The sequence below is a fragment of the Rhinoderma darwinii genome, chromosome 1, assembly GCF_050947455.1.
Source record: "Rhinoderma darwinii isolate aRhiDar2 chromosome 1, aRhiDar2.hap1, whole genome shotgun sequence".
NCBI classification, from domain to species: domain Eukaryota; kingdom Metazoa; phylum Chordata; class Amphibia; order Anura; family Rhinodermatidae; genus Rhinoderma; species Rhinoderma darwinii.
In genome coordinates, this window is record NC_134687.1 from 428,344,009 (window position 1) to 428,371,627 (window position 27,619).

General features: G+C 41.5%; 1 protein-coding gene across 2 annotated transcripts in view; it reads left to right on the forward strand.

Annotated features, from left to right (window-relative positions):
- Positions 1–2,210: 2,210 nt before the first annotated feature.
- The window catches only part of ACACB (acetyl-CoA carboxylase beta), a 251,264-nt gene continuing 225,855 nt past the window's right edge, over positions 2,211–27,619 (forward strand). For both annotated transcript variants that reach the window (XM_075830496.1, XM_075830503.1), the window contains exon 1: positions 2,211–2,296. The gene's annotated coding sequence lies outside the window, so the exon portion shown is untranslated. The remainder of the gene's footprint in view (positions 2,297–27,619) is intronic.

Consider the following 27,619-nt stretch of genomic DNA (forward strand, 5'->3'; position numbering starts at 1 on the left):
CACAATAAAGAATTTACTTTATCTCTTAGGGTAGTTGGGAAATAGGGTGTTCTTGCCTGTAGGCATTCTGTTGCTAGTTGTATATTGTGCCCGCCAACTAACCAGGGTCCTCATTATCTTTTTGTCTACCTTCTCTAACATTCCACTTTATCTATATAATTAGGGACGAGGGACGACTAGGCCCGAGGAAGCATAAGGGGGGCCAGGGCATCCCTGATAACGGTGGTAAGGTGTAGCAGGGGTTATAAAATGGTGCTGGCCGCATGGCCAACGGCACCAGCATGTCTGGGAGAGGAGGGTGAACTCTGTTCACTTGGAGATAAGTGTAAGAAAGGGGAGTGATGGTAGGAAGAGCTAGGTGAGTGCATAAGTAATGAGCGATAGGGGAGGGGGAGCGGTGTAAGGGTTTATAAGGGCAGAAGCAGAGAGAGGTAAGGCAGTACTTACCAGGAGAAGGAAAGACCCAGCCAACCCTCGCTTGTTAGAAATAATGTTATGCTATGCTATGTTATGTGATGTAAAGCCGGATCGGATCGTGGCACTGCACTCCTGCTATGAGCGGTTTCGGTGGTGGACCACGGCGAGTTTACCACTAGCTATACGGCGGGGTGAACTCGCACGTGGGGGAGACACTAGTTAAACGGCAGCTCCCCAGGATGTTTTGGGCCTGGGCAGTCACGAAAGTCGGACGGCGACTGCCTGGGGGCCAGCCATGGCAGTGGGTTACGGCTGTCCTGGTTTACAGGATGCGAGCTCGGGGCAGGCGGGCCCCAGCTCAAGGAGTGCCGTGTCGCGATTGAGGTCTGGCTCCTCCTGCGCTGTATTGCCTATGGCAAATGTTTTTTAATAAAGAGTGGCGCATGCCACAATTTACTTGCCAATTTAAGACTGATGTGTTTTTAATGTTTAAAGTATGTTACTAAGGGTTTAGCACGTGCACACCTTATAGCACTGGGGTTTTGGGTTAAAATACAAAGGTCAACGTCTGCATGGAGTTTGTATGTTCTCCCTGTGTCAGCATGGGTTTCCTCTTACGCTTCAAAAATATACTAATAGGTTAATTGGCTTCTCATTATTTATTTATTTTTTATGTTACTTATATAGCGCAAACATTTTCCGCAGCGCTGTACTAAATAAACCAGTCCCTCCATAGTTTATGGGGCAGATTTTTTAAATCAGTCTAACCGTAAAACTGGCCTTGTAACCATAGCAACCAATCACAGTAGCTTTAATTTTTAAGCATTTTAAGAAATGAAAGCGGAGCTCTGATTGGTTACCATGGGCTACAAGGCCACTTTTTTCCTTCAGACAGTATTGATAAAGGAGGCCATATGTGTCTAGTGGTTTCTATTTCACGGCCTGAAAACTTATTTGAGCATGCTATGGTGGTATTAACTTACTTTTGCAGTGTATAGTGGTGGCAGCACTGTATAGCAGGATTATTTAAGTAACTGATTGGAAATGTTAGTCAATGTACGGCGCTTATTTGGGCACAATACTGTACGGCGCTTATAATTATGCACTGTATTGTATGGTCATTTGTACACTGACATAACACCTTATGGTTTAAGCCGCGCCAACAAAGGAGACCGTATTAGGCAGCATCCGACGTAAGGCCAGCCAAGTGAAAAGGAAATGTAGCATCAGAAAATGACTTTTTATATATTATAAATATATATGTATCCGCTTTTTATTATAAACATATATATTTTGAGGTACATTTTGGTGGGGTTTTCTATGTCACGTATCTATATAAAAAAAATATAAAAAATAAACAAAATATTCCCAGTTTCACACTTGGCATGGTTTTTCATCAGCTTAGAAGATATACAATATACCTAAATCCTACAATAAACGAAATGGAAATACGTTTTTAGCATAAATAAACTGTATTATGTAAAGTCACCGTGAGAATAATTATCACGCACATAGCTTGCGTCTCTAGAGAAAACCCGCACTGTCGGCCTGGCATATGAGGCATATCGAATATAATAATACCCTTGATTAACTGTCTCTAGAACCGCGGCCATTTTCTCAGAGACTGCACATACACCACTACCTATTGCCCACCCAAAATGGCTGCACGAACCAGGTTCAGAGTTGAGAAGCCCCCTCTACTGCCTGCCGCGCCGCTGCAAGTTCCTGCAGTCACAGTGTAGTGAGAGCAACGAGCAGCGGTAGCCCCGCCTCCCCTGGTTGATGCTGGTGGGCGGGGCCTACTGCTGTCAGTTCGTCCTGACTGCCCGTTGTTCATGCAGAGCTGAAGTTGATAACAGCAAAAACACTGGGATGGATGGTAAGATGTGCTGCGTGGATAGTTAATGTCTTTTGCTGGGCATATTCTCCACTAGGTTATAAGTGCCTCAGTGTTTACAAGCAGAGAGTTGTTTACCACAATGCTGGGGTGACATGCCATAGTTATTGACACCTGAATCAATGTTACAACTTGCTGTAGTCTATACAGGATGCATTTTATACTTGTACTGTCAGCATGTGTGCTCTTCCATCCTTTGTATAGTTCATTGTGTATATGTATCATGGGACTCAGCACTTGTCAGCAGTGGGAAGGTTGTCAGGCTCCTTCAGAGCAGGAGATCACATTGATACAGTACACTGCTGGCCCAGTGAGAGAACAGTGTGTACCTGTCTGACCACGATTGTACACATGACTAGAGTATTCATGTGATATTTGGTTCCTATGGATCTCTATTTACTTGTCCTGATATTGAAAGTGTCCGTTTACTTGACATGCACAGCCCAGCAGAGGTCACACCAGTACAGACGCAGCTATGGGACCAGATGACCTTTGGCACATATAATTCTGGTTGCTCACAGACAGGCCTGTATTTTGGAAATTGTGGCACTGAATAGAGAGCCTGGAGGTAAACGATTCCTGGCTGGATCCTGTAGTCTTGCCCTGTTAGTTTCGCTGGACTCTCCTTACTATAGTATTATAAAACACTATGCCAAGGATACGAGAACATTTTTGGAACTTTTGGGCCGTCCCAAACAAAATGCATAAAGTAACTGAGCCTGAACGATTTGATGCATGCACATTTACTATTATTGTGAATACCAACACTTTGCTAGCTAATGTTCTTAGAAAACAATAAATACATACATACATACATACTCACACACACATACAGGGGTGTAGCTAGGGGGGGCAGGCGGGGCATGTGCCCCGGGCGCAACTAGATGGTAGGGAAGGGGGGCGCCGAAGAGCAGCTGATCGCTGCTGATAGGCGCCCCGTATGTCGGACACCTGCAGCAGCTTTAGGAAGAGCCAGGAAATTAGGGCGTTCTGACTGGGGTCTGTGACGGCCAGGGAGTGGATCAGTCCTGTCACCTGACCTCACGTCAGTGACATGAGGTCAGGGGACAGGTCCACTCCCGTGCTGCAGCCTTCCAGCTCTGCCTCTACTCTGTGCTCTGCTGTTACACACACGCCGAGAAGCAGAGAGGAAGCTCCGCCCACAGCCCGTCCTGACCTGTGATGCTGTCAGCAAGCAGACATGGTGAGTGTCTGTGTGTGTAGTGTGTGTCTCTGTGTTTGTATGTGTATATGTTAGGCTATGTTCACACGGAGTATTTTGCAGGAGGAATATCTGCCTCAAAATTCCGTTTGGAAGTTTGAGGCAGATTTTCCTCTCCCTGCATGCCGATTTTCGCTGCGTTTTTCGCCCGCGGCCATTGAGCGCCGCGGGCATAAAACACAGTGAAATACGCTTTCTTTGCCTCCCATTTAAGTCAATGGGAGGTCAGAGGCGGAAACGCCCGAAGATAGGGCATGTCGCTTCTTTTTCCCGCGAGGCAGTTTTACCGCTCGCGGGAAAAAGACGCAGACGCCTCCCATTGAAATCAATGGGAGGCATTTTCGGGTCGTTTTTGACGAGTTTTGTGACGCGGTTTCCGCGTCAAAAAACTCGGCAAAATACTCTGTGCGAACACAGCCTTACAGTGTGTGTTTGTGTGTCTCTGCATGTGTTTGTCTCTTACATCTACTACATTATCTGTACTCAGAGAGTTATCACTGTGTTATCTTTGGTGTTACATAGGACTGCAGGTAACATCTACCGCATTATCTGTACTCAGAGAGTTATCACTGTGTTATCTGTGGTGTTACATAGGACTGCAGGTAACATCTACATTATCTGTGGTCTTACATAGGACTGCAGGTAACATCTGCTACATTATCTGTACTCAGAGAGTTATCACTGTTATTATATAGGACTGCAGGTAACATCTACTACATTATCTGTGCTGTGTACATATGTGCCTGTGTGCGTATATATGGGTCTGTTTGTGAATGTGTCTTTGTGCTTGTATATATGTGCCTTTTATGTATTTGCATATGTTCCTGTCTGTGTATTTATCTGCCTGTGTGTGTGTGTGTGTATATATGTGTCTGTACGTCTATATATTTACCTGTATGTATTCCAGATGTGTGTATGTATATTTGCCTGTATGTCTAAATATCTATCTTTATGTATGTACAGTATATATGTTCCAGCGTGTCCATATATGTGGTTTGTGTAGGGGGCGGCAATAGAGAGTCCCGCACAGGGCGCCATCCAAGCTAAGGCCGGCCCTGGATGTCACCAACCCTAGTCAGAAGGAACTCCGTCGCTGCCTGCGCCGAATGACCTCCTCGGCTTCTCCGGTAAGTCACACCAGGCAGAGCGGAGAGTGGTAGCGGTAGGCTACCGCTCACCGCTCTGTTCACAGTGTGGCGCTAAGTACAGGGGGGGGGAGTGCGGTGCTATTTAAAAGGGGGGAGGAGTGTGGCGCTATTTACAAAACGGGCAGCGGGCTGTGTGTGGCACTATCTACAAGGGGGGGGGTGTGCCGCTATCTACTAGGGGGGAAGCGGGCTGTGTGTGGCACTATCTACAAGGGGGGGGGCTGTGTGGCGCTATTTATAAGGAGGGCTGTGTGTGCACTATCTACAAGAGAGGGGCTGTGTGTGGCACTATGTACAGGGGGCTGTGTGTGGCCTCTTTAATTTATTTTTATGTTAATTACATTATAGAACTATATCGCTTGTAAAATGTAGAAATGCTTTTATGCTAGAGTTACATTAAAAAAATTGTGAAAAAAAATGACACCTCATTGATTGGTAGGGAAAGCAAACATGGCGAGGGGGAAGGAGATGTCGGGAAATAAGTTGGGGGGGGGGCGCCAATCTGAAACCTAGCTACGCCTCTGCACACATATACAAGTCCATCTCCATGAATTAGAATATCAAAAAGTTAATTTATTTCAGTAATTCAATTCAAAAAGTGAAACTCATATATTATATAGATTCAATACACACAGAGTGATCTATTTCCAGCATTTTTTCTTTTAATGTTGAAGATTATGGCTAACAGTTAATGAAAACCCAAAATTGAGTGTCTCAGAAAATTTGAATATTGGGTAAAAGTTGCAGATTGTAGACTCATGATGTCACACTCTAATCAGTGAATCAACACAAAACACCTGCAAAGGTTTCCTAAGCCTTTAAATGGTCCAACAGTCTGGTTCAGTAGGCTACACAATCATGGGGAAGACTTCTGACTTGACAGTTGTCCAGAAGGCCATCGACACCCTCCACAAGGAGGATAAGCCACAAAAGGACATTGCTAAAGAAGCTGGCTGTTCAGAGTGCTGTATCCAAGCATATTAATGGAAAGTTGAGAGGATGGAAAAAGTATGGTAGAAAAAGGAGAACAAGCAACAGGGATAACCGCAGCCTTGAAAGGATTGTCAAGAAGAGGCCATTCAAGAATCTGGGGGAGATTCACAAGAAGTGGACTGTGGCTGGAGTCAGTGCTTCAAGAGCCACCTGTCGCGAAGGGTCTGTGGACCCACTGGGTCGTACTGCCTTGGCGGTAAGGCAGCTGGCCAACAGGGCGCAGATCAATGCCTATAGTTCGTATGTGGCAGCTCGGACAGCAGTAGGGCAGGCTCAGCTGGGACTAGGCAGCAGGTAGACGTCAGGCGAGGTGAAGCAGGTCAGACGTGGGATACAGCACGACACGACTTTTGCACAGCACAGTGCTCGACCAGGATAGTGTGGAATGCAGGGAACAGGAAAACACTAGGAGGCCATCACATAGACAAACTTAGGAAACATCAACAACGCTCAGGCATAGAAGCAGGGGACTGGAGCCCTCTTAGGGTATGTTCACATGCTGAGCCAAAAACGTCTGAAAACAGCACCTGATTTTCAGAAGTTTTTTGAACAACTCGCGTTTTACGCGCCATTTTTTTGGCCGTATTTGGAGCTGTTTTCAATAGAGTCTGAGAAAACGGCTCCAAAAACGTCCGAAGAAGTGTCCTGCACTTCTTTTGACGAGGCTGTAATTTTACGCGTCGTCTTTTGACAGAGACGCATAAAATGACAGGTCGTTGGCACAGTACATCGGCAAACCCATTGAAAGCAATGGGCAGATGTTTGCCGACGTATTGGAGCCGTCTTTTCAGGCGTAATTCGAGATGTAAAACGCCTCCATTACGCCTGAAAATGGGTCGTGTGAACCCAGCCTTATAGTCCAGCGTACTCACGGGTTCAAGTTCATCAGAAGTCCGGTGTGCGCGCTGCCACTTTAAGAGCGGGCACAAGCGTGTGCGCACAACCTACAGGATCCGGCTGAGGTGAGTGGACGCGAGCGCTGGCGTCTCCTGAGGAGGAGGCTGGGGCCAGCGCTCGCCGACTCGTGGCTGTCAGGGGGAGATTGGAGCTGACGGCCCGCAGCCACGGACATTACACCACCACACACAGACGTATCCAGGACATGGGCTACTACTGTCGCATTCCTCTCATGACCACTCCTTCCATGCAAGCCACTCATGACCCAGAGAACCCATCAGAAGCGTCTTACCTGGGCTAAGGAGAAAAAGGACTGGTCTGTCGCTCAGTGGTCCAAAGTCCTGTTTTCAGATGAAAAAGTAAATTTTGCATTTCATATGGAAATCAGGGTCCCCGAGTCTGGAGGAAAAGAGGAGAGGCATCAATCCAAGTTGCTAGCGGTCCAGTGAGAAGTTTCCACGGTCAGTGATGGTTTGAGGAGCCATGTCATCTGCTGGTGTTGGTCCACTGTGTTATATCAAGTCCAGAGTCAGTGCAGTCGTCTACCAGGAAATTTTCAAGCACTTCATGCTTCCCTCTGCTGACAAGCTTTATGGAGATGTGGATTTGATTTTCCAGCAGGACTTGGCACCTGCCCACACTGCCAAAAGTACCAATGCCTGGTTTAGTATCACTGCGCTTGATTGGCCAGCAAACTCGCCTGACCTAAACCCCATAGAGAATCTATGGGGTATTGTCAAGAGGAAGATGAGACACCAGACCCAACAATGCAGACGAGCTGAAGGCCGCTATCAAAGCAACCTGGGCTTCCATAACACCTCAGCAGTGCCACAGGCTGATCGCCTCCATGCCACGCCGCATTGATGCAGTAATTCATGCAGAGTCGGAGCCCCGACCAAGTATTGAGGGCATATACTGTACATCCTTTTCAATAGGCCAACATTTCGGTATTAAAAATCCTTTTTGAAATTGGGTTTATTTAATATTCTAATTTTCTGAGAGACTACATTTTGTGTTTTCATTAAAGAGGCTCTGTCACCAGATTTTGCAACCCCTATCTGCTATTGCAGCAGATAGGCGCTGCAATGTAGATTACAGTAACGTTTTTATTTTTAAAAAACGAGCATTTTTGGCCAAGTTATGACCATTTTTGTAGTTATGCAAATGAGGCTTGCAAAAGTCCAAGTGGGTGTGTTTAAAAGTAAAAGTCCAAGTGGGCGTGTATTATGTGCGTACATCGGGGCGTTTTTAATACTTTCACTAGCTGGGCGCTCTGATGAGAAGTATCATCCACTTCTCTTCAGAACGCCCAGCTTCTGACAGTGCAGATCTGTGACGTCACTCACAGGTCCTGCATCGTGACGGCCACATCGGCACCAGAGGCTACAGTTGATTCTGCAGCAGCATCAGCGTTTGCAGGTAAGTCGATCTTACCTGCAAACGCTGATGCTGCTGCAGAATCAACTGTAGCCTCTGGTGCCGATGTGGCCGTCACGATGCAGGACCTGTGAGTGACGTCACAGATCTGCACTGCCAGAAGCTGGGCGTTCTGAAGAGAAGTGGATGATGCTGATTCGTCAGAGCGCCCAGCTAGTAAAAGTAGTAAAAACGCCCCGATGTACGCACATAATACACGCCCACTTGGACTTTTACTTTTAAACACACCCACTTGGACTTTTGCAAGCCTCATTTGCATAACTCAAGAATGGTCATAACTTGGCCAAAAATGCTCGTTTTTTAAAAATAAAAACGTTACTGTAATCTACATTGCAGCGCCTATCTGCTGCAATAGGAGATAGGGGTTGCAAAATCTGGTGACAGAGCCTCTTTAACTGTTAGTCATAATCATCAACATTAAAAGAAAAACATGCTGGAAATAGATCACTCTGTGTAATGAATCTATATAATAATACACTCTTTCACTTTTTGAACTGAATTACTGAAATAAATTAACTTTTTGATGATATTCTAATTCATTGAGAAGGACTAGTGTATATATAACACACACACACACACACACACACTGTATCAATGTAATGATTTGTCTATATATGAAACTGATGACTGTCATATATATTATGGATGTGAATTGAGAATGTGATGTCACTATTTGTTTGACTATATATACTTTGCACTGTGTGCTTTATTATTGCTTGTTATAGACCCTTAGGGGTTGAAACGTTGCTGTCATGCTGTAGAGTGAATAAATACGCACAACTTACTTAACTGCATTGGAGCACTTCGGTTTTTCTTACACATACCTTTAAATTCTACTGTATAACGGGCAGTTTTCGTTACAATGGGAGTAAGTGAGAGACAGACAACTGATAGGCATACAGTTGCATACGTCTGGGTTATACTTCTAAACGCACACACTACTCGTAATGTCCAAACCGTGATGCAAATTATAAGGCCTGGTTCGCACAGGTTCCAGGCATATTGCATATATTTCTGTGTACAAAAAAATAAAAAATAGTATACAGAAATATCCTGCAACATTCCCATAGGTACTATTGAGCAGACGTAAATGTCAAGAGTCAAGTTTACTTCTAGACTACTTCTTATTGTAATAAAAAGCATAGACTACTTCACCTTTCAGAACCACAAAAAAAAAGAACACGTTAAAGTATTTGTTTTTTATAATTAAAGTCAATAGTAGACAATTCCAAATATAAAACGGTGCAAATCCATCAAACAGATTTCAATTACATATGCAGCTATAGGGTTTTTTACAAATACATAAAAAAAAGTATTTGTTTTTTTCTTGAATGTACAACATCTGACATATCCTTTGTAGGAAGCTGAATGTTAACAAAACAGTTTACTTTTGCAAAGAAAAAAATAGTAGGGTATGTTAAAAACATGAATGCTGTTGTGTTTTTCCTATTGGAGTTAGGCCTTATTCACACGAACGTGTATTATGTCCATGCTACGGACTTATGTAAGTCAATGGGGCCGCTCTGACAGGTCGTGATTTTCACGCAGCGTATGTCCATAAAACTCACGACATGTACTATACTTGCCCGTGTTTCGCGCAGCACGCACCCATTGAAGTCAAAGGGTGCGTGCAAATCGCGCTCGGCACACGGAAGCAATTCTGGGTGCCACGCGTGATTCGCGCTACAGTAGTAAAAAATTTTTTTTATGAAAACAGAAAAGCACCTCCTGCTGTTATGTTTGTAAACATAAAACCAGAGTGTCATAATGATGCCGGCTGCGCGAAAATCACGCAGCCACCCACCATATACAGATGCCACACTGAACTTTTGCGTGCGCAAAACGGACACGTTCGTGTCAATAAGGCCTTAATGAGGAAAAACCATCAATCTTTTTTTAAGGATAGAGCATACTGAAGCTATTGGACCAAAGCGTATGCCAAATGGGAGTCCTTTTGGCCCGTATAAACCTGCAGCCACGACTGTAGTCAACAGTAATGAATGGACAAGTCGGGTCCGCCAGAGCGGCTCTCTGTTCGGCTCAGAGTGAGATCTCAAACGGTGGACCCCCTTTTTGACTTTCATATGAACTAATAGGGCATTTTTGTGCATGAGACATCCCTTTTTAACCCTTTCAGGACACAGTCTGTTTTGGCCTTAAAAGACAAAGCCGATTTTTTTTTAATCTGACATATGTCACTTTTTGTGTGTATAATTGCAGGGAAGGGATAAGGAAAAGTAGTGTGATTTTGTAGAATATGAAAAATAAATACTTTATTAATAAATTATTTATTTAAAACACAATCTTAAATGATAAATGTTAAGTGCCAACGACCCTTAACTTGGCACTGAAGACAAACATAAGTCTTAGATGGGCAAACTCTGTGTGAAAACAAAATGGTAGCCTGAGCCTGCATAGCCATTAGGCCTTTTCTAAATTTAAATGTATCTGCTTGTAAGACAAACCGTAATACCACACAAAATAGTTACTAGTTCACATTTCCCATATGTCTACTTTATGTTTGCATCGTTTTTTTGAACGTTCTTTTCTTTTTCTAGGACGTTACAAGGCTTAGAACTTTAGCAGCAATTTCTCACATTTTCAAGAAAATTTCAAAAGGCTATTTTTTCAGGGACCAGTTCAGTTGTGAAGTGGCTTTGAGGGGTCCATACAATACATACCCCATAAATCACCCCATTTTAAAAACTGCACCCCTCAAAATATTCAAAACCGCATTAAGAAAGTTTCTTAACCCTTTAGGTGTTTCACAGTTAAAGCAAAGTAAGGGTGAAATTTACAAATTTCATTTTTTTTGCAGAAATTCATATTTAATCCTTTTTTTCCTCTAGCACAGAAGGTTTTGTCTGAGAAACGCCACTCAATATTTATTGCCCAGAATCTGCAGTTTTTAGAAATATCCCACATGTGGCCCTAGTGTGCTTATGGACTGAAACACAGACCTCCGAAGCAAAGGAGCACCTAGAGGATTTTGGGGCCTTCTTTTTATTAAAATATATTTTAGGAACCATGTCAGGTTTGGAGAGGTCTTGTGGTGCCAAAACAGTAAAAAAAAACAAAACAAAAGTGACCCCATTTTGCAAACTACACCCCTCAAGGAATTTATCAAGGGGTATAGTGAGTATTTTGACCTAACAGGTTTTTTGCTGAATATTCCAATAAAATGTAGACATTTTCAATTTTTACAAGGCAAAACAACAAACACCCCAACATTTGGAAAACTATTTCTCCCGATTACGGCAATACCCAATATGTGGTAATAAACTGCTGTTTGGACAAATGGCAGCGCTTAGAAGGGAAGGAGCACCATTTGGCTTTTGGAGCTCAAGTTTTGCTGCAATTGTTTTCGGGTCCCATGTCGCATTTGCAAAGGCCCTGTGTGACCAAAACAGTGGAAAACCCCCAAAAGTGACCCTATTTGGGAAACTACACCCCTCAAGGAATTTATCGAGGGGTATAGTTAGCATTTTGACCCTACAGTTTTTTTGCAGACTTTAGAGGAATTAGGCCGTGAAAATGAACACCTACATTTTTTTTTGTAATAAAATGTCGTTTTAGCTCGGATTTTTCAATTTTCACAAATAAAGGAGCACCCCAAAATTTGTAAAGCAAACAAACTCTTCTGAGCACAGCAATACCCCATATGTGGCAATAAACTGCTATTTTGACCCACGGCAGGGCTTAGAAGGGAAGGAGAACCATTTGGCTTTTGGAGCTCAAATTTTGCTGCGATGGTTTTCGGGTGCCATGTCGCATTTGCAAAGGCCCTGCGGGACTAAATCGGTTGAAACCCCCAAAAGTGACCCCATTTGGGAAACTACAACCCTTAAGGAATCTATCTAGTGGTATAGGGAACATTTTGACCCCACAGGTTTTTTGCCGAATTTAGTGGAATAAAGCCATCAAATTTGAAAAGCTAAATTTTTTCAGATAAAATGTGGACATTTTCAAGTTTTACAAGGAATAAAGGAGAAAAAGCACCCCAACATTTGAAAAGCAATTTTTCCTGATTACGGCAATACCCCATAAGTGGTCATAAACTGCTGTTTGGACCCACGGCACAGCCCAGAAGGGAAGGAGCACCATTTGGAGCTCAAATTTAGCTGGAATGGTTTTCAGGTGCCATGTCACATTTCAAAACAGTGGGAGCCCCCCAAAAGTGACCCCATTTGGGAAACTACACACCTTAAGGAATCTATCTAGTGGTATAGTGAGCATTTAGACCCCACAGGTCTTTTGCAGAATTTATTGGAATTAGGCCGTAAAAATTAATATCACATTTTTTCCAATAAATAGTTGAATTTTTTCATTTTCACAAGGGATAAAAGCCCACCCAAAATGTGTAAAGCAATTTCTCCCGAGTAAGGCAATACCCCACATGTGGACATAAACTGCTATTTTTGGACGCACAGCAAGGCTCTAAAGGGAAGGAGCTCAATTTGGTTTTTGGAGTGGAGATTTTACTAAATTAGATTTCGGACACCATCTTGCATGGAGCTAAGGTACCAGTACAGTGGAAAGGCCCCAAAAATTACCCCATTTTGGAAAATACATCCCTGAAGAAATTTATCTTGAGGTATTGTGAGCATTTTGACCCCGCAAGTATTTTGCAGAAATTAGTGCACTGTGGATGTTGCAGATTGAAAATTGCCATTTGACCTCTGTGACCAATATGTTGTGCCCAGTTTTTGCCACTGGAGACACACACCCCATAAATTGTTAAGCGGGTTCTCCAGAGTACTGTAATACTCAATATGTGGTCATAAGCTGCTGTTTGGGCAGACTGTCAGGCTCAGAAGAACCGCCATTTGGCTTTTGGAGCGTAGAATTTGCTTAGTAGTAGTTTTGTTTGGGGGTTTTACTGGTATTTCAGCTTATAATGTGGGGGCATATGTAAACTGGGCGGAGTACACCAGGGTATATGTAAGCTGGGCAGAGTACATCAGGGTATATGTAAGCTGGGCGGAGTACATCAGGGTATATGTAAGCTGGGCGGAGTACATCAGGGTAGGGATGCACGTTGCATGGAAACTTCGATACTGTTTCGATACTCTGCATCCCCAAACGGTTCGATACCGTTATTTCATGTATTTCGATACTTGCTGTGCGGCCGCACAGCTCAGTATTGTAACACACGAATGTATGAGAGCGGGGCAGCGGCGTGTAATACATGTGTAATTCAGCCATTGCTCTGCTCCTGATTCCTGACAAGTGCGCGGTGTCAGGATGATGTCATGAGCGACAGAAGATGGCGGGCGCGCTGCAAAACACCCACATGTTCTGTCCTCCGTGCCTGCGCCGCTGCTCAATAGTGCAGCGCCGGCCGCATCACCTCATGCTGACCTTGCAGCAGCGGGGCAATGACTGTATTACACAGCCGCAGCCCCGCTCTATAACAGCGGAGATCAGAGAAACCTCTCATCTCCGCCGCTATTCTCCTGAATACTGCGATCACAGCGGACTGCAGCATTCAGGGGAAAATGAGAAGGGGGATGCCCCTTGGATCGCGTCACAGGTAATTCCTGTGACGCGATTGAGGGACATACCATATATGGGCAGACAGCCCAGGGTCCATTGAAGGATCCCAGGGCTGTCCTACCATATTTCCTGTTAGGGCATACTTAAGTATGTCCTAACAACTGCCTGTGTACTATCAGTACACAGGCTAATGTACTGTAATATACATATATGCCAGTACAATAAAGTTAAAAAAATAAAGTAAAAACAAAAGTAATGTTTAAATAAAAAAAAAAAAAATACACATACACCTTTTTTACAATAAACATTAAAATAAGTCTCAATACATAAAATATACACACATTCAGTATTGGCGCGGCCGTAATAACCTGCACAACTATTTTGTTGCATCATTTATGATGTGTACGCTGTAAAAAAATAAAATAAACACGGTTTCCTTCACTTATTGTGGGGCATGAGGTGCGATGATGAATTTTACCTCCATGTGCCTCACATTAATAGTAATTAACCCCATCATGTACCTTTACATATTAACCCATTATGAATGAGAAAAATGATGGGGTTAATTACTATTAATGTGAGGCACATGGAGGTTAAATTCATCATCGCACCATGCGCCTCACATCAGAAAATGGAAGAACTTTTTTTATTTTTTTATACTGCAAAGTATCGAATTGGTATCGAAATCGCAATACTAAACGAAGAATCGGTATGGAAGTCCAAATTCTGGTATTCTACATCAGGGCATAATAGGATGATGTAATAATGGGGTGAATGAATAATAAAATTAATAATCCTTGGATTGGTGTGGTACACTTTAAACCAATCCTTTATGCACAGACCGGGTTTTTTGAGTATTATACAAAATATCTGCGCTCCAGTATTGCTTAACCGCTTCCCGACCGCCCACTGTAAATTCACGTCGGCACTTGCTGGGCTCTGTGCAGTGCCGACGTGAATTCACGGTGGGTGTTAAAAGCGCGATCCGGGTGTCTCAGAGTAGCGCTGACACCTGGATCACGCTGTTATCCCCTGCCTCTAGTCCCGGAGACATGACCGGGACCTAATTGGTTCAGGTCCCGGTCATGTGATCGCAGGGAAAGTTTGTTGTAGCAACGAACTGGAAAGTTTGTTACTACAACAAACTGGAAAGTTTGTTGCTACAACAAGCTTTCCCGGGGACCGATTGCAGCTGCTTCAATCGGTTATAAGGCAAAACCGGAGGCCATACAACAGCCCCCGGGTCTGCCATGCACAGCAGCCTATGAGAACCAGCCGAAGGCTCGTCCTCATAAGCTTCCTGTCAGTGTGACTCTCAGCGTCACACTGACTGTTTATAATACGTTTCACTACCTAGGTAGTGTAATGTATTATAGCAGCGATCAGTGCTGCAGGTCTTCAAGTATAACAAGTAAAAAGTAATAATGTTTTATAAAAGTGTAAAAATAAGTTATAAGTTACAAAAACAAAAAATTCATTTTTTTCCTATAATAAGTCTTTTATTATAGGAAAAAAATGAAAATGTTAAAAAAAAGTACACATATTTGGTATGACCGCGTTCACAACGACGCAAACTATAAAACTATAATATTATTTTTCCCGCACGGTGAACAGTGCAAAAAAAAATAATTAAAAAACAATGTCAGAATCACAATTTTTTTGGTCATCAACCCTTCAAAAATATAAAATAAAAGTGATCAAAAAGTCGCATGTACCCTAAAATAGTACCAACAAAAACTACAACCCTTTTTTGACTGAAAAATAAAAAAGTTATGGCTCTCAGAATATGGTGACGCAAAAAAATAAATTTTATCGAAAAGTGATTTTATTGCGCAAACGCCACAAAACATAAAAAAAAACTATATACAGCTGGTATCGCCGTAATCGTATCGACCCGCAGAATAAAGTAAAATGTCAGTTATAGCGCCCTGTGAAAAGTGTAAAAAAAAAAAAAAGACACTTTGCTTGCCAAAAAAAATCTAAGAAAAAGTGATAAAAAAAATCACATGTACCCTAAAATGGTACCAATGAAAACTACAGATTGTCCCGCAACAAATAAGCCCTCGCATGGCTCCGGTGAAGAAAAAAATAAAAGTTCTGGCTCTCAGAATATAGCGACAGAAATTGTGCAGTGTCCAAAAGCGGATAAGATCGGGCGCCATTTATCAGTGCGACATCGGCCACATATCTGCAGATTATTATTTATTTACCTAATTATTATACCCTCTTATTATGCCCCGATGTACTCTGCCCAATTTACACATACCCCCACATCATAAACTGAAATACCAGCAAAACCCCAAACAGAACAGTTACCAAGCAAAATCTGCGCTCCAAATGGCGCTCCCTCCCTTCTGAGCCCCACGGCGTGCCCAAACACCAGCTTACGTCCACATATATGATATTTTATATCCGGGAGAACCCGCTCAACATTGTACGAGATATTTGTCTTCAGTCGCACAAACTGGGCACAACATATTGTGCATTAAAATGGCATATCAGTGGAAAATTTTAATTTTCACTTTGCACCATCCGCTGCACATTAACGCCTTCGCGCACCACGACTTAATAGCATGTCGTGGTGCGGGGGGTTATATATGGAGCGGGCTCATGCGCTGCGCCCGCTCCATATTCTGCAGGTGTCCGCTGTGTATTACAGCTGACACCCGGGACTAATGGATAGGAACAGCGATCTCGCTGTTACAGGAGTCTGTAAAAATGATAAATGATCGCTTGTTCCAGTCCCCTAAAGGGACTTTTGGGAGGTTTCCACTGTTTTGGTACCTCAGGGGCTTTGCAAATGCGACATGACACCCGAAAACCATTCCAGCTAAATTTGAGCTCCAAAAGCCTAATATTGTTCCTTCCCTTCTGAGTCTTGCCGTGGGTCCAAACAGCCGTTTATTACCACATATGGCATATTGCTGTAATCAGGACAAATTGCTTTACAAATTTTGGGGTGATTTTTCTCCTTTATTCATTGTAAAAATTAAACATTTCTATGTTTTTTTTCAGAAAAAAAGATTTTCATTTTCACGGCCTAATTCCACTAAATTCAGCAAAAAAACTGTGGGGTCAAAATGCTAACTATACCCCTAGAAAAATTCCTTGAGGGGTGTAGTCTACAAAATGGGGTCACTTTTGGGGGATTTCCACCGTTTTGCTCCCTCCAGGGCGTTGCAAACGCGACATGGCACTGAAAACCAATACAGCACAATCTGCGCTTCAAAATCCAAATGGCGCTCCATCCCTTCTGAGCTCTGCCGTGGGTCCAAACAGCAGTTTAGTACCACATATGGGGTATTGCTGTAATCAGGAGAAGTAGCTTTACAAGTTTTGGGCTGCTTTTTATTCTTTATTTCTTGCAAATATATTTTTTATATTTTTTCAGAAAAAAAGTAGATTTTCCCTTTCACAGGCAAACTCCAATAAATATAGCAGAAGACCTGTGGGGTCAAGATGCTAACTATACCCCTAGATAAATTCCTTGAGGGGTGCTGTTTCCAAAACTGTGTCACTTTTGGGGGATTTCCACTGTTTTGGCACTACAAGACCTCTTCAAACCCGACATGGTGCCTAAAATATATTCTAAAAAAAGGAGGCCACAAAATCCACTAGGTGCTCCTTTGCTTCTGAGGCCTGTATTTCAGTCCATTATCACACTAGGGCCACATGTGGGATATTTCTAAAAACTGCAGAATCTGGGCAATAAATATTGTGTTGCGTTTCTCTGGTAAAACCTTCTGTGTTACAGATTTTTTTTTATTACAAATGAATTGCAGCAAAAAAAATAAAATTTGTCAATTTCTCCTCTACATTGCTTTAATTCCTGTGAAACGCCTAAAGGGTTAAGAAACTTTATGAATGCTGTTTTGAATACTTTGAGGGGTGCAGTTTTTAATATGGGGTGATTTATGGGGTCTATCTAGTACATAAGGCCCTCAAAGCCGCTTTAGAACTGAACTGGTCCCTGTAAAAATCGCCTTTTGAAATTTTCTTGAAAATGTGAGAAATTGCTGCTAAAGTACTAAGCATTGTAACGTCCTAGAAAAATAAAATAATGTTCAAAAAACGATGCAAATATAAAGTAGACATATGGAATATGGGAAATAGTAATACCACACAAAATAGTTACTATCTGTTTTACAAGCAGATACATTTAAAATGAGAAAAATCATAATTTGTGCAAATTTTCTCTAAATTTTGGTGTTTTTCACAAATAAGCAATGAATTTATTGACCAAATTTTTCCACTAGTATAAAGTATAATATGTCACGAGAAAACAATCTCAGAATCACTTGGATAGGCAAAAGCATTCCAGAGTTATTACCACATAAATTGACACGTCAGATTTGAAAAAATGGGGCTGGTCCTGAAGGCCAAAAAGAGCTCGGTCTTGAAAGGGTTAATCTTTGACTTCTTCACTAGCCCTATAAGCCGCACAAGGCCCTAAAGTTTCCTCATCTCCGCTGCATCTATCGGGTCCACCTGTGGGGTCTAGCAAATGACGATGTGGGGTTTTTAGTGAAAAACTACTGGACCTAAAAAATTTGTCTGGGCCGTCATTTAGAATCATTTTGCATCATTGCGTTTTGAGAGTAATAACGTGTTATTTTTCCGTAGACGGAGATGTTTGAGGGCTTGTTTTTTGTGGAATGAGTGGTTATTTTTTTTTGTTCCATTTTGGGGTACATGCGATTTTTATTTTTTTTATCACCATTACATTTTTGGGGAGAAGAGGAAACCAAAAAACAGCAAATCTAGCACTGTTTTGTTTCTTCTTTTTTACAGTGTTCACCGTGCAGTATAAACATGTTAACTTCATTCTGCGGGTCGATACGATTACAGCGATACCAAATTTATATATAGGTTTACTACTTTCCCACAATAAAAATACTCTTTTCTAACAAAAATCATATTTTAGTGTCGCCATTTTCTGACAGCCATAACTTTTTTATTTTTCAGTTGATATCGCTGTGGGAGGGCTTGTTTTCTGTGTGACTAAGTGTAGTTTTCGTGGGTACCATTTTGGGGTACTTGCAACTTTTTCATCACTTTTTATTAAATTTTTTCTGAGATTGTTATTGTTTTTTATTTTATTTTTTTAACGGTATTCACCGTGTGGTAAAAATAACAGGATATTTTTATAGTTCAGGCCGTTCCGAATGTGGTGATACCTATTATGTAAAGTTTTGTTTTTTTCATTTATAAAAGGACTTGATCAGGGAAACAGGGCGATTACTGTTTTTATTACTTAAAACTTTTATTTATTTTTCTTAAACATTTATTTTTTACTTTTTTCACTTACCTGGGGACTTGAATATCTAACCTTCTGATCGCCAGTGTAGTGCAGTGTATTGTAACTGTCATTTTCCATCTGACAGCCTATTATGTCCTAAGAGGCTTCCGTATCTGGCAACCAGGAAGCCGTTGCTAGGCTTCCTAGTTGCCATATCAATCATCGCCACACGCGATCTCTCACGGGGGGGGCACAGAGGGAGCCACCTCCCTCTGTCAACCACTTCAATTCGGCGAACGCCATTGACCGGTGGGGCTAAACGGCGGTAACTGCCATCGCTGCCGTTGCAGCAGGATGTCCACTGTATATTACAGCTGTCACCCGCTGAAGATGAAGCGCGCACAGCTCCTGTGCCCGCTTTATCCTCATGACTGGTCTGGTACGTCAGATTGTGGGAAGCTGCTTGTTATACCGACGTACCAGACCAGTCATTTTACGGGAAGGAATTAATGTTAAGAAATAACACTGAAAAAATAAGAGAAAAACTGACATTCTGTACGTTTTGTGCAGAGTAAATGCAAAGCTCCAAATATTACTGCATAAAGGAGGAGGTTTTTTCAAAGGTATATTTTTCCTTTTATATGTGTCCAGGCAGATAATGCTGTTCTCCCATTATCTGCCTGGACACATATAAAAGGAAAATAGGAGGTTTCCCAGTCCCCAGCTACAGGATCAAGATGGACTTGGACACACTATAGAATGGGTAGGGGGGTGGATTACCCCAAAATATACCTTTGAAAAAACCTCCTCCTTTATGCAGTAATATTTGGAGCTTTGCATTTACTCTGCACAAAACGTACAGAATGTCAGTTTTTTTCTCTCACAAAAGAGAGCACATTTTTAGCCTTTAAATTTGTCCTGTGTGTATGTTTTGCACATTATTTTAAACAATATGAAGTAAAAGTTATATTTTATAAAGCTCTATCATTATTCCAGTGATTCTTTACTAATTCTAAATAGAGTATTTATGCTATAAAAAACCTTTGGTGGAAGGAATAAAAATACCACCTGACATCTACTGAAAAAATAAGGAAACTTGTAAGGCCTTCATACGAACACCATTTTTTTTCTAAGCGTGTTTTTGCTTACAACATCACTAGATTTTAACCCCTTCAGGACTGAGCCTGTTTTGGCCTTCAGGATGAAGCAGATTTTTCAAATCTGACATGTGTCACTTTGTTTTCTCGTGACATATTGTACAGTTAGTGAAAAAATTTGGTCGATAAACTCAATATTTATTTGGAGAAAATTTGCAAAAATTAAAATTTTTCTAAATTTAAATGTATTTGCTTGTAAAACACATAGTAATACCACACAAAATAGTTACTAGTTTACATTTCCCATACGTCTACTTTATGTTTGCATTGTTTTTTGAACATTCTTTTATTTTTCTAGGACGTTACAAGGCTTAGCGCTTTAGCAGCAATTTCTCATTTTCAAGAAAATTTCAAAAGGCTATTTTTTCAGGGACCAGTTAAGTTCTGAAGTGGCTTTGAGGGCCTTATATATTAGAAAGTCCACATAAATCAACCCATTTTGAAAACGGCATCCCTCAAAGTATTCAAAACAGCATTCAAAAAGTATTTTAACCCTTTAGGCATTTCACAGGAATTAAAGCAATGTAGAGGTGAAATTTACAAATTTCATTTTTATTTGTTTTTGCAAAAATTCATTTGTAAAAAATTTGTAAAAATTCTGTACCCCAGAAGGTTTTACCTGAGAAATGCAACTCAATATTTATTGCCCAGATTCTGTAGTTTTTAGAAATATCCCACATGTGCCCTAGTGTGCAAACGGACTGAAACACAGGCCTCAGAAGCAAAGGTGCACCTAGTGGATTTTGGGGCCTCCTTTTTTTTTTAGAATATATTTTACGCACCATGTCAGGTTTGAAGAGGTTTTGTGCTGCCAAAACAGTAAAGACCCCCCAAAAGTGACATTTTGGGAACTACACCCCTCAAGGAATTTATCTAGGGGTATAGTTAGCATTTTGAACCGACAATTTTTTTGCTAAATTCATTTGAATTAGTATGTGAAAATGAAAATCTACTTTTTTTTCTGAAAAAACATTTTTTTAAAAAAAACTTTTACATGGAATAAAGGAGAAAAAGCACTCCAACATTTGTAAAAAATTTCTCCCAATTACGTAAATACGCCATATGTGGTAATAAACTGCTGTTTGGACCCACAGCGGGGCTCAGAAGGGAAAGAGCGCTATTTGGCTTTTGGAGCTCAAATTTTGCTGAAATGGTTTACCGGTGTCATGTAGAATTTGCAAAGCTCCTGAGAGACGAAAACAGTGGAAACTACACAAAAATGACCCTATTTGGGAAACTACACCACTTAAAGAATCGATCTAGGGGTATAGTGAGCATTTAGACCCCACAGGTCTTTTGCAGAATTTCTTAGAATTAGGCCGTGAAAATGAATATCAACATTATTTCCACTAAAATGTTGAATTTTTTCAATTTCACAAATGATAAAGGAGGAAAAAGCACCCCAACATTTGTAAAGCAATTTCTCCCGAGTATGACAATACCCCACGTGTGGTCATAAATGTTTTTTTCATTAGAAAGTAATTAACCCTTTCCGGACTGATCCATTTTTGCTTTTTCGTTTTTCCCTCCCCGCTTTCCAAGAACCATAACTTTTTTATTTTTCTGTCAATAGAGTGGTGTAAGGGCTTATTTTTTGCGTAACGAGCTTGAGTTCTTATTGGTACCATTTTTTGGTACATGCAACTTTTTGAGCACTTATTACATTTTTGGGTAGTGCTAAGGTGACCAAAAAACAGATTTTGCCATTTGAAATTCTTTATTTTTTACGGCGTTCACCATGCGAGTTAAATAATTGATATTGTAAAAGATTGGATTTTTAACAGACACAGCGATACAAATTTTGTGTTTTTCTTTAGAGAAAAAATGTGAAAAATTTTTTTTTTTGGACTTTAAATATTTATTTCATTTTTTTCACTAATAATAATTTACTCTTGCTTTTACACATTTTATTAGTCCCCCTAGGGGACTTGAGCCAGCAATCAGCAGATAGCTGATACAATACACTGCAATACTAATGTATTGCAGCATATTGTCATTTTTACAGGCTCCTGTAACAGCGCGATCGTTGTTCCTGTCAGTTAGTCCCATACATTACCCCCCACACCATAATAACGGCGATCATGTGACCGAACAAAACGGTTCTTGGTCTGTGCTCCGAGGCCTCAGCTACCTCCGTAGCTGAGTACACAGAGTTTAAGCGCCTCCCAGGGGCGTTCTCTTATTCCAAAGCGCCGCCGTGAAAAGGCGGCGCTCTGGCATAAGCACCCTTAGTGGCCGCCGTGAAAACTCGTATAGGCGGTCATTAAGGGGTTAATGAAAAGCCAGAGTACAGAATGACTGCCAGAACTAGGCAGCATAGATCTGTATTGGTTACAGGTGGTCATTGAGTGGAAATATTATAATCCGGACTATTGTGTATGAGGTGAGAAACTGAAAGTGTTTTGCACAAATCATACTCGGATTAGGAAATGTAATATTTTTTCGTCCCTAAAAAATAAAGAAAATCGGTATATTAATCCAAAATTGAAGTTGAAGGGGTTATCCGGTAAGTGAAAATTTGCAAATGAAATCAACCAAAAAAAAAGCAATATTAACCTCTCCTTGACCCCGGCGATCCAGCGCGGAAACTCAGACGGCACTCCCGGTGGTTGTTTACATGCAAGTAGTACAGTTAGGTCCAGAATTATTTGGACAAGTTTTGGGATTTTAGCTGTTTACCTAAACATATTGAATATACAGTTATATAATCAATATGGGCTTAAAGTGCAGGCTCTCCGCTTTAATTTGAGGGTATTCACATCCTAATTTGAGGAAGGGTTTAGGAATTACAGCTATGTAATATGTAGCAGCCTCTTTTTCAAGGGACCAAAGGTAATTGGACAATTATCTCAAAAGCGATTTAATGGGCTGCATGGGCTATTCCCTCGTTAGTCCATCATCAATTAAGCAGGTAAAAGGTCTGGAGTTGATTCCAGGTGTGGCATTTGCATTTGGAAGCTGTAGCTGTGAACCCACAACATGAGGTGAAAGGAGCTCTCAATTAAAGTGAAACAGATCATCGTTAGGCTGAAAAAAATGAAGAAATACATCAGAGACATAGCACAAATGTTAGGAGTGGACAGATCAACAGTTTGGTACATTCTTGAAAAAAAAAAAAAAAGAGCGCACTAGTAATCTTGTAGACTCCAAAAGGCCTGGACGTCCACGGAAGACAACAGTGGTGGATGATCGCAGAATCCTTTCCATGGTGAAGAAAAACCCCTTCACAACATCTACCCAAATGAAGAACACTCTCCTGGAAGTAGGTGTATCCGTATCTAAGTCTACCATAAAGAGAAGACTTCATGACCGCAAATACAGAGTGTTCACCACAAGGTGCAAACCATTAATCAGCCTTAAAAATAGAAAGGCCAGATTAGACTTTGCCAAACCACATCTAAAGAAGCCAGCCCAGTTCTGGAACAGCATGAAACTAAGATCAACTTGTACCAGAATGATGGGAGGTAGAAAGTATGGAGAAGGCTTGGAACGGCTCATGATCCAAAGCAGACCACATCCTCTATAAAACATGGTGGAGGCAGTGTGATGGCATGGGCATGCATTGTTGGCAAAGGCACTGGGTGACTAGTGTTTATTGGTGATGTGACTGAAGACAGAAGCAGCCGGATGACTTCTGATGTGTTCAGGGATATATTTTCTGCTCAGATTCAACCAAATGCAGCAAGGTTGATTGGACGTCACTTCACAGGACAGATAGACAATGACCCAAAACATACTGCGAAAGCAACCCAGGAGTTTTTTAAGACAAAGAAAGTGGAATATTCTGCAATGGCCAAGTCAATCACCAGATCTCAACCCGATCGAGCTGCATTTCACTTGCTTAAGACAAAACTTAAGGCAGAAAGACCCACAAACAAGCAACAACTGAAGACCGCTGCAGTAAAGGCCTGGCAAAGCATCACAAAGGAGGAAACCCAGCGTTTGGTGATGTCCATGGGTTCCAGACTTCAGGCAGTCATTGCCTGCAAAGGATTCTCTACAAAGTATTAAAAAAAACAACATTTTATTTATGGTAATGTTCATTTGTCCAATCACTTTTGAGCCCCTGAAATGAGGAGGCTGTGTAGAAAAATGGTTACAATTCCTAAACGTTTCACAGGATATTTTTGTTCAACCCCTTGAATTAAACCTGAAAGTCTACACTTCAATTGCATCTCAGTTGTTTCATTTCAAATCCAATGAGGTGGCATGCAGAGCCCAAATCATAAAGATTGTGTCACTGTCCAAATAATTCTGGACCGAACTGTATGTGACCGATACAAAGCCAATCAGAAGGCTCAGCGGCCATATGTTTTGTTTTATTTCTGGCATTATGCCAGCAATACGATTTGTCTCCATAGAGCCCTGTTGATTTGCTGATCTGCAGTGATCACATGCTACGTGCATGTAAACAACCACCGGGAGTGCCACAGGAGCCCCAGCGCTGGATCGCCGGGGGCAAGGGTAGGTAAGCTCTGCTTTTTTTTTGTTTCTTTCATTTACAGGCCCTACTAAAAAAAATGAAACTTCCTGTATAACCCGTTTATGTTCACCCGTTCAGAATTTGACGAAGATTTAGATGTGGATTCCACGGTGAAATTGTCATCAAATCCTCTCACTTTCTGCAGCCAATGCAAGAGAATGGAGTATTTTTCAGCAAAATATGCAAGTTTTATGTGCGTATTTAGCTGCAGATTTTACCCCTTCTACATTGAAAAGGCTGAAATCCGCAGTGAACATCCAGAACAGAATGAGCATGTTGTATTTTTTGAAAACCCACAGCATGTTCCGAATCCAGTCTGGAAAATGTTCAGCTACATATGGATGAGATTTATTCAAATCTCATCCACATGGCTGGGATTGTAAGCAGATTCTGTTTTCCACGCTGCAGGAAAAAAACCACAGAAAAGTTATGTGGAAAGTGTTCCATGGTGCGACTTTCAATTCCACAGTATGTAAATTCATGCTGCGGGTTCTGTGCGGAGATGTTGCGTGTTTGGTCCATAGACTTCAATTGGGGGTCAGAAATTCCTCAACAGATTTGTTTTGTTCAGTATCCACCCTATGCGCCGCAGGGAATTCTGGCCAAAAAAACGCATTAAATTGTGGTGCAGTTTTCCGGCTGGAATGTCCCCTACGGAAAACCGCATAAAAAAAAAAAATGGAGACTTACCAAGGCGACGCATCCCTCAGACGTCTTCAGGTTATGCAGCCCTGGGATGACGTTTCATCCCATGTGACCGCTGCAGCCAATCACACAGAATGAAACGGCATACCAGGAGGCTGGTCTGGACAAAAAAACTTCAAAAGAATTTTGGATAAGTATAAGATTTAATTTTTGAGTTGCATTTTTTTTTCGGCGGAATCGCTGCTTTTTCACCGAAAAAAATTGCAACATCTGCTATTTGTTGCGGGTTTTACCTCCCCATTAATTCAATTGGGAAAACCCGCAACAAATAAGCTGCGTTTACGCAAATACATTTGACATGCTGCGGACTAAAAAAAACGCACCGCAGGCCAACTTCTGAAATTTTTTTTGTGCTCCGCATTTACGCAGCGTGTGGATGAGATTTGTTCAAATCTTATCCACTTTGCTGCTACTGTATTATGCCGAAGATTTTCTTCAAACAAAATCGGTTGCGGAAAATCTGCAGTATTTACACTATGTGTGAACTGATCCTTAAAGTCCTAAAACTACTGCCTGCAAGCTGCTCGATTCTGCTTAGTTAAAATCCAGGGAGCAAGTAGTGCCTCGCAGTTCTTGGAATTTTTTTTTAATAAAAACATTAATTGTTTCAGAAAGCAGTACAAAACAGTGCTACCGCTAAAAACTATGACACATACTAAATACCAATGTTACTGCTTTGTGAACATAAACTGATTGGGTAGAAACATTCATAACAAATATGTGATGGACTTTATGTACCAGAACAGAATGTACCTAGTCTTATGTGATGATGGCAATATGAGGCTGTCGAATTCTATTTTTATAAAGGCCTCATAAATAATATCCGGATTTATAATCCTTTCACTGTCAAGGACATATGTAATACATCATGACTTTGAACATCTGCCGCGACTAAACTATAAAGAATATACATATAAACCAAAAACGAAAAAAAAAGCAGCAATATGCAATTTAAGGGTATAAAAAATATGAAATCTTTCTTAACACATATCAAAGATCTAAGGTCCACAGAAACACCAAAAAAAAAAAAAAAGTTGACCGAATCCCAAGCTCTAATATTTAAACAATGGATTGGCATCCACCCCGAAGCGCGTTTCGGCACACGTGTCTTCGTTTGGGGGTGGCACTATACTGACACATGTTGCCTTTTAAAGGTAGAACAACCAATGGAGTAAACAAGAGGCCAGGTGTAAAGTTTTTTGTTTTTTTTAATAATATATCTCACTTCTAGCCTAATTTATATATTTGTTAGATGACAAATTAGCAGCCTTATATAACAGCTTAGAATTTTCTAATTTTATTATATCTGAACCATCAATATATGTTGGTATATATTTTTTTGTCTCCCTCCCATTCCCCGCTTTTCTTCCCCTTCTTTCCTTCCCCCTTCCCTTGTGTAGCTTCGATTCTATGTTTGATTATATATGTTGGTGTGAACGATCATGGCTATCATCATGCCATACACTGGACTGCAATAATGGTTCTATGTTATTCCTATCAATATGTAATAGCGCTTTTGGGCATTAGGTGTTTCTTAAGTAAGCTTCAACTTATCTTATGCACTTCTGCTGACGCGTGCATTGGTAAGTGCCGCGTTGACACCTGCTCGCATTCCCCACGCACATGCGTCGCTGCATGCCAAACTTCCGGATGACGGGCGGGCATGCCACTGCGCTTATGCGCCCAGTAGTTTATCGGTAAGCGCAATATTACTTTATTAACTCTAACCTTTACACCTGGCCTCTTGTTTACTCCATTGGCTGTTCTACCTTTAAAAGGCAAGATGTGTCAGTATAGCACGTCGGGGTAGACGCCACTCCATTGCTCTATCTGTGTACCTTATTATGGGTCAGTATGACTGTTGTTATTTAACATTAGCTTTCACTTTGTACTTTCACAATTCTTTTTATGTATTGGATAATAATGTATATAACTATAAAATCATACTACTGTCTATTAGTTCATATATTTATTGTTCCCGCGGTCGCTGACCGCCGGAGCGTCCTACTTACCGGCAACCGCAAGACACGCTCTTCAAGACGGCGTCTCCCTCCCCAGAGACGCCGGTACACGCAGCTGCAGCTCCCCACCAGTGTTATGTTCTCTAACCAATCCCTATGCACTCTGCCCTTTCTCCTTGCCTGAGCGTTGTTGTGTCTGCCCATGTCTGTCTTTGCAAATAGTCCCTTAGTTGTATCCTGTATCCAGTGTCCCCATTTCCTGTACCCCGTATCCAATAATTGTGTTTGTTCCAGTGCAAAGTCTAGTGTTGGAGTCGAGAGTATCATCTGTGCTAAGTGTCTGCTACGCCGAGAGTCTGCCTAATCTTCTATCCAGGTACTCTTGTTCTAAAGACTAATATTGACTGTAGTTTGGCCAGCTGCTACTCCGCTACGGCAGTGCGGCCTAGTTGGTCCACATACCCCATAGCCATGACAGTATGGTCATGCCTGACCAACGGGCACGCCAAGATCAGTTCCTACAGGTGGCAAAACACCCATAATTACCCGTTTTGATCTTCCTTCTAT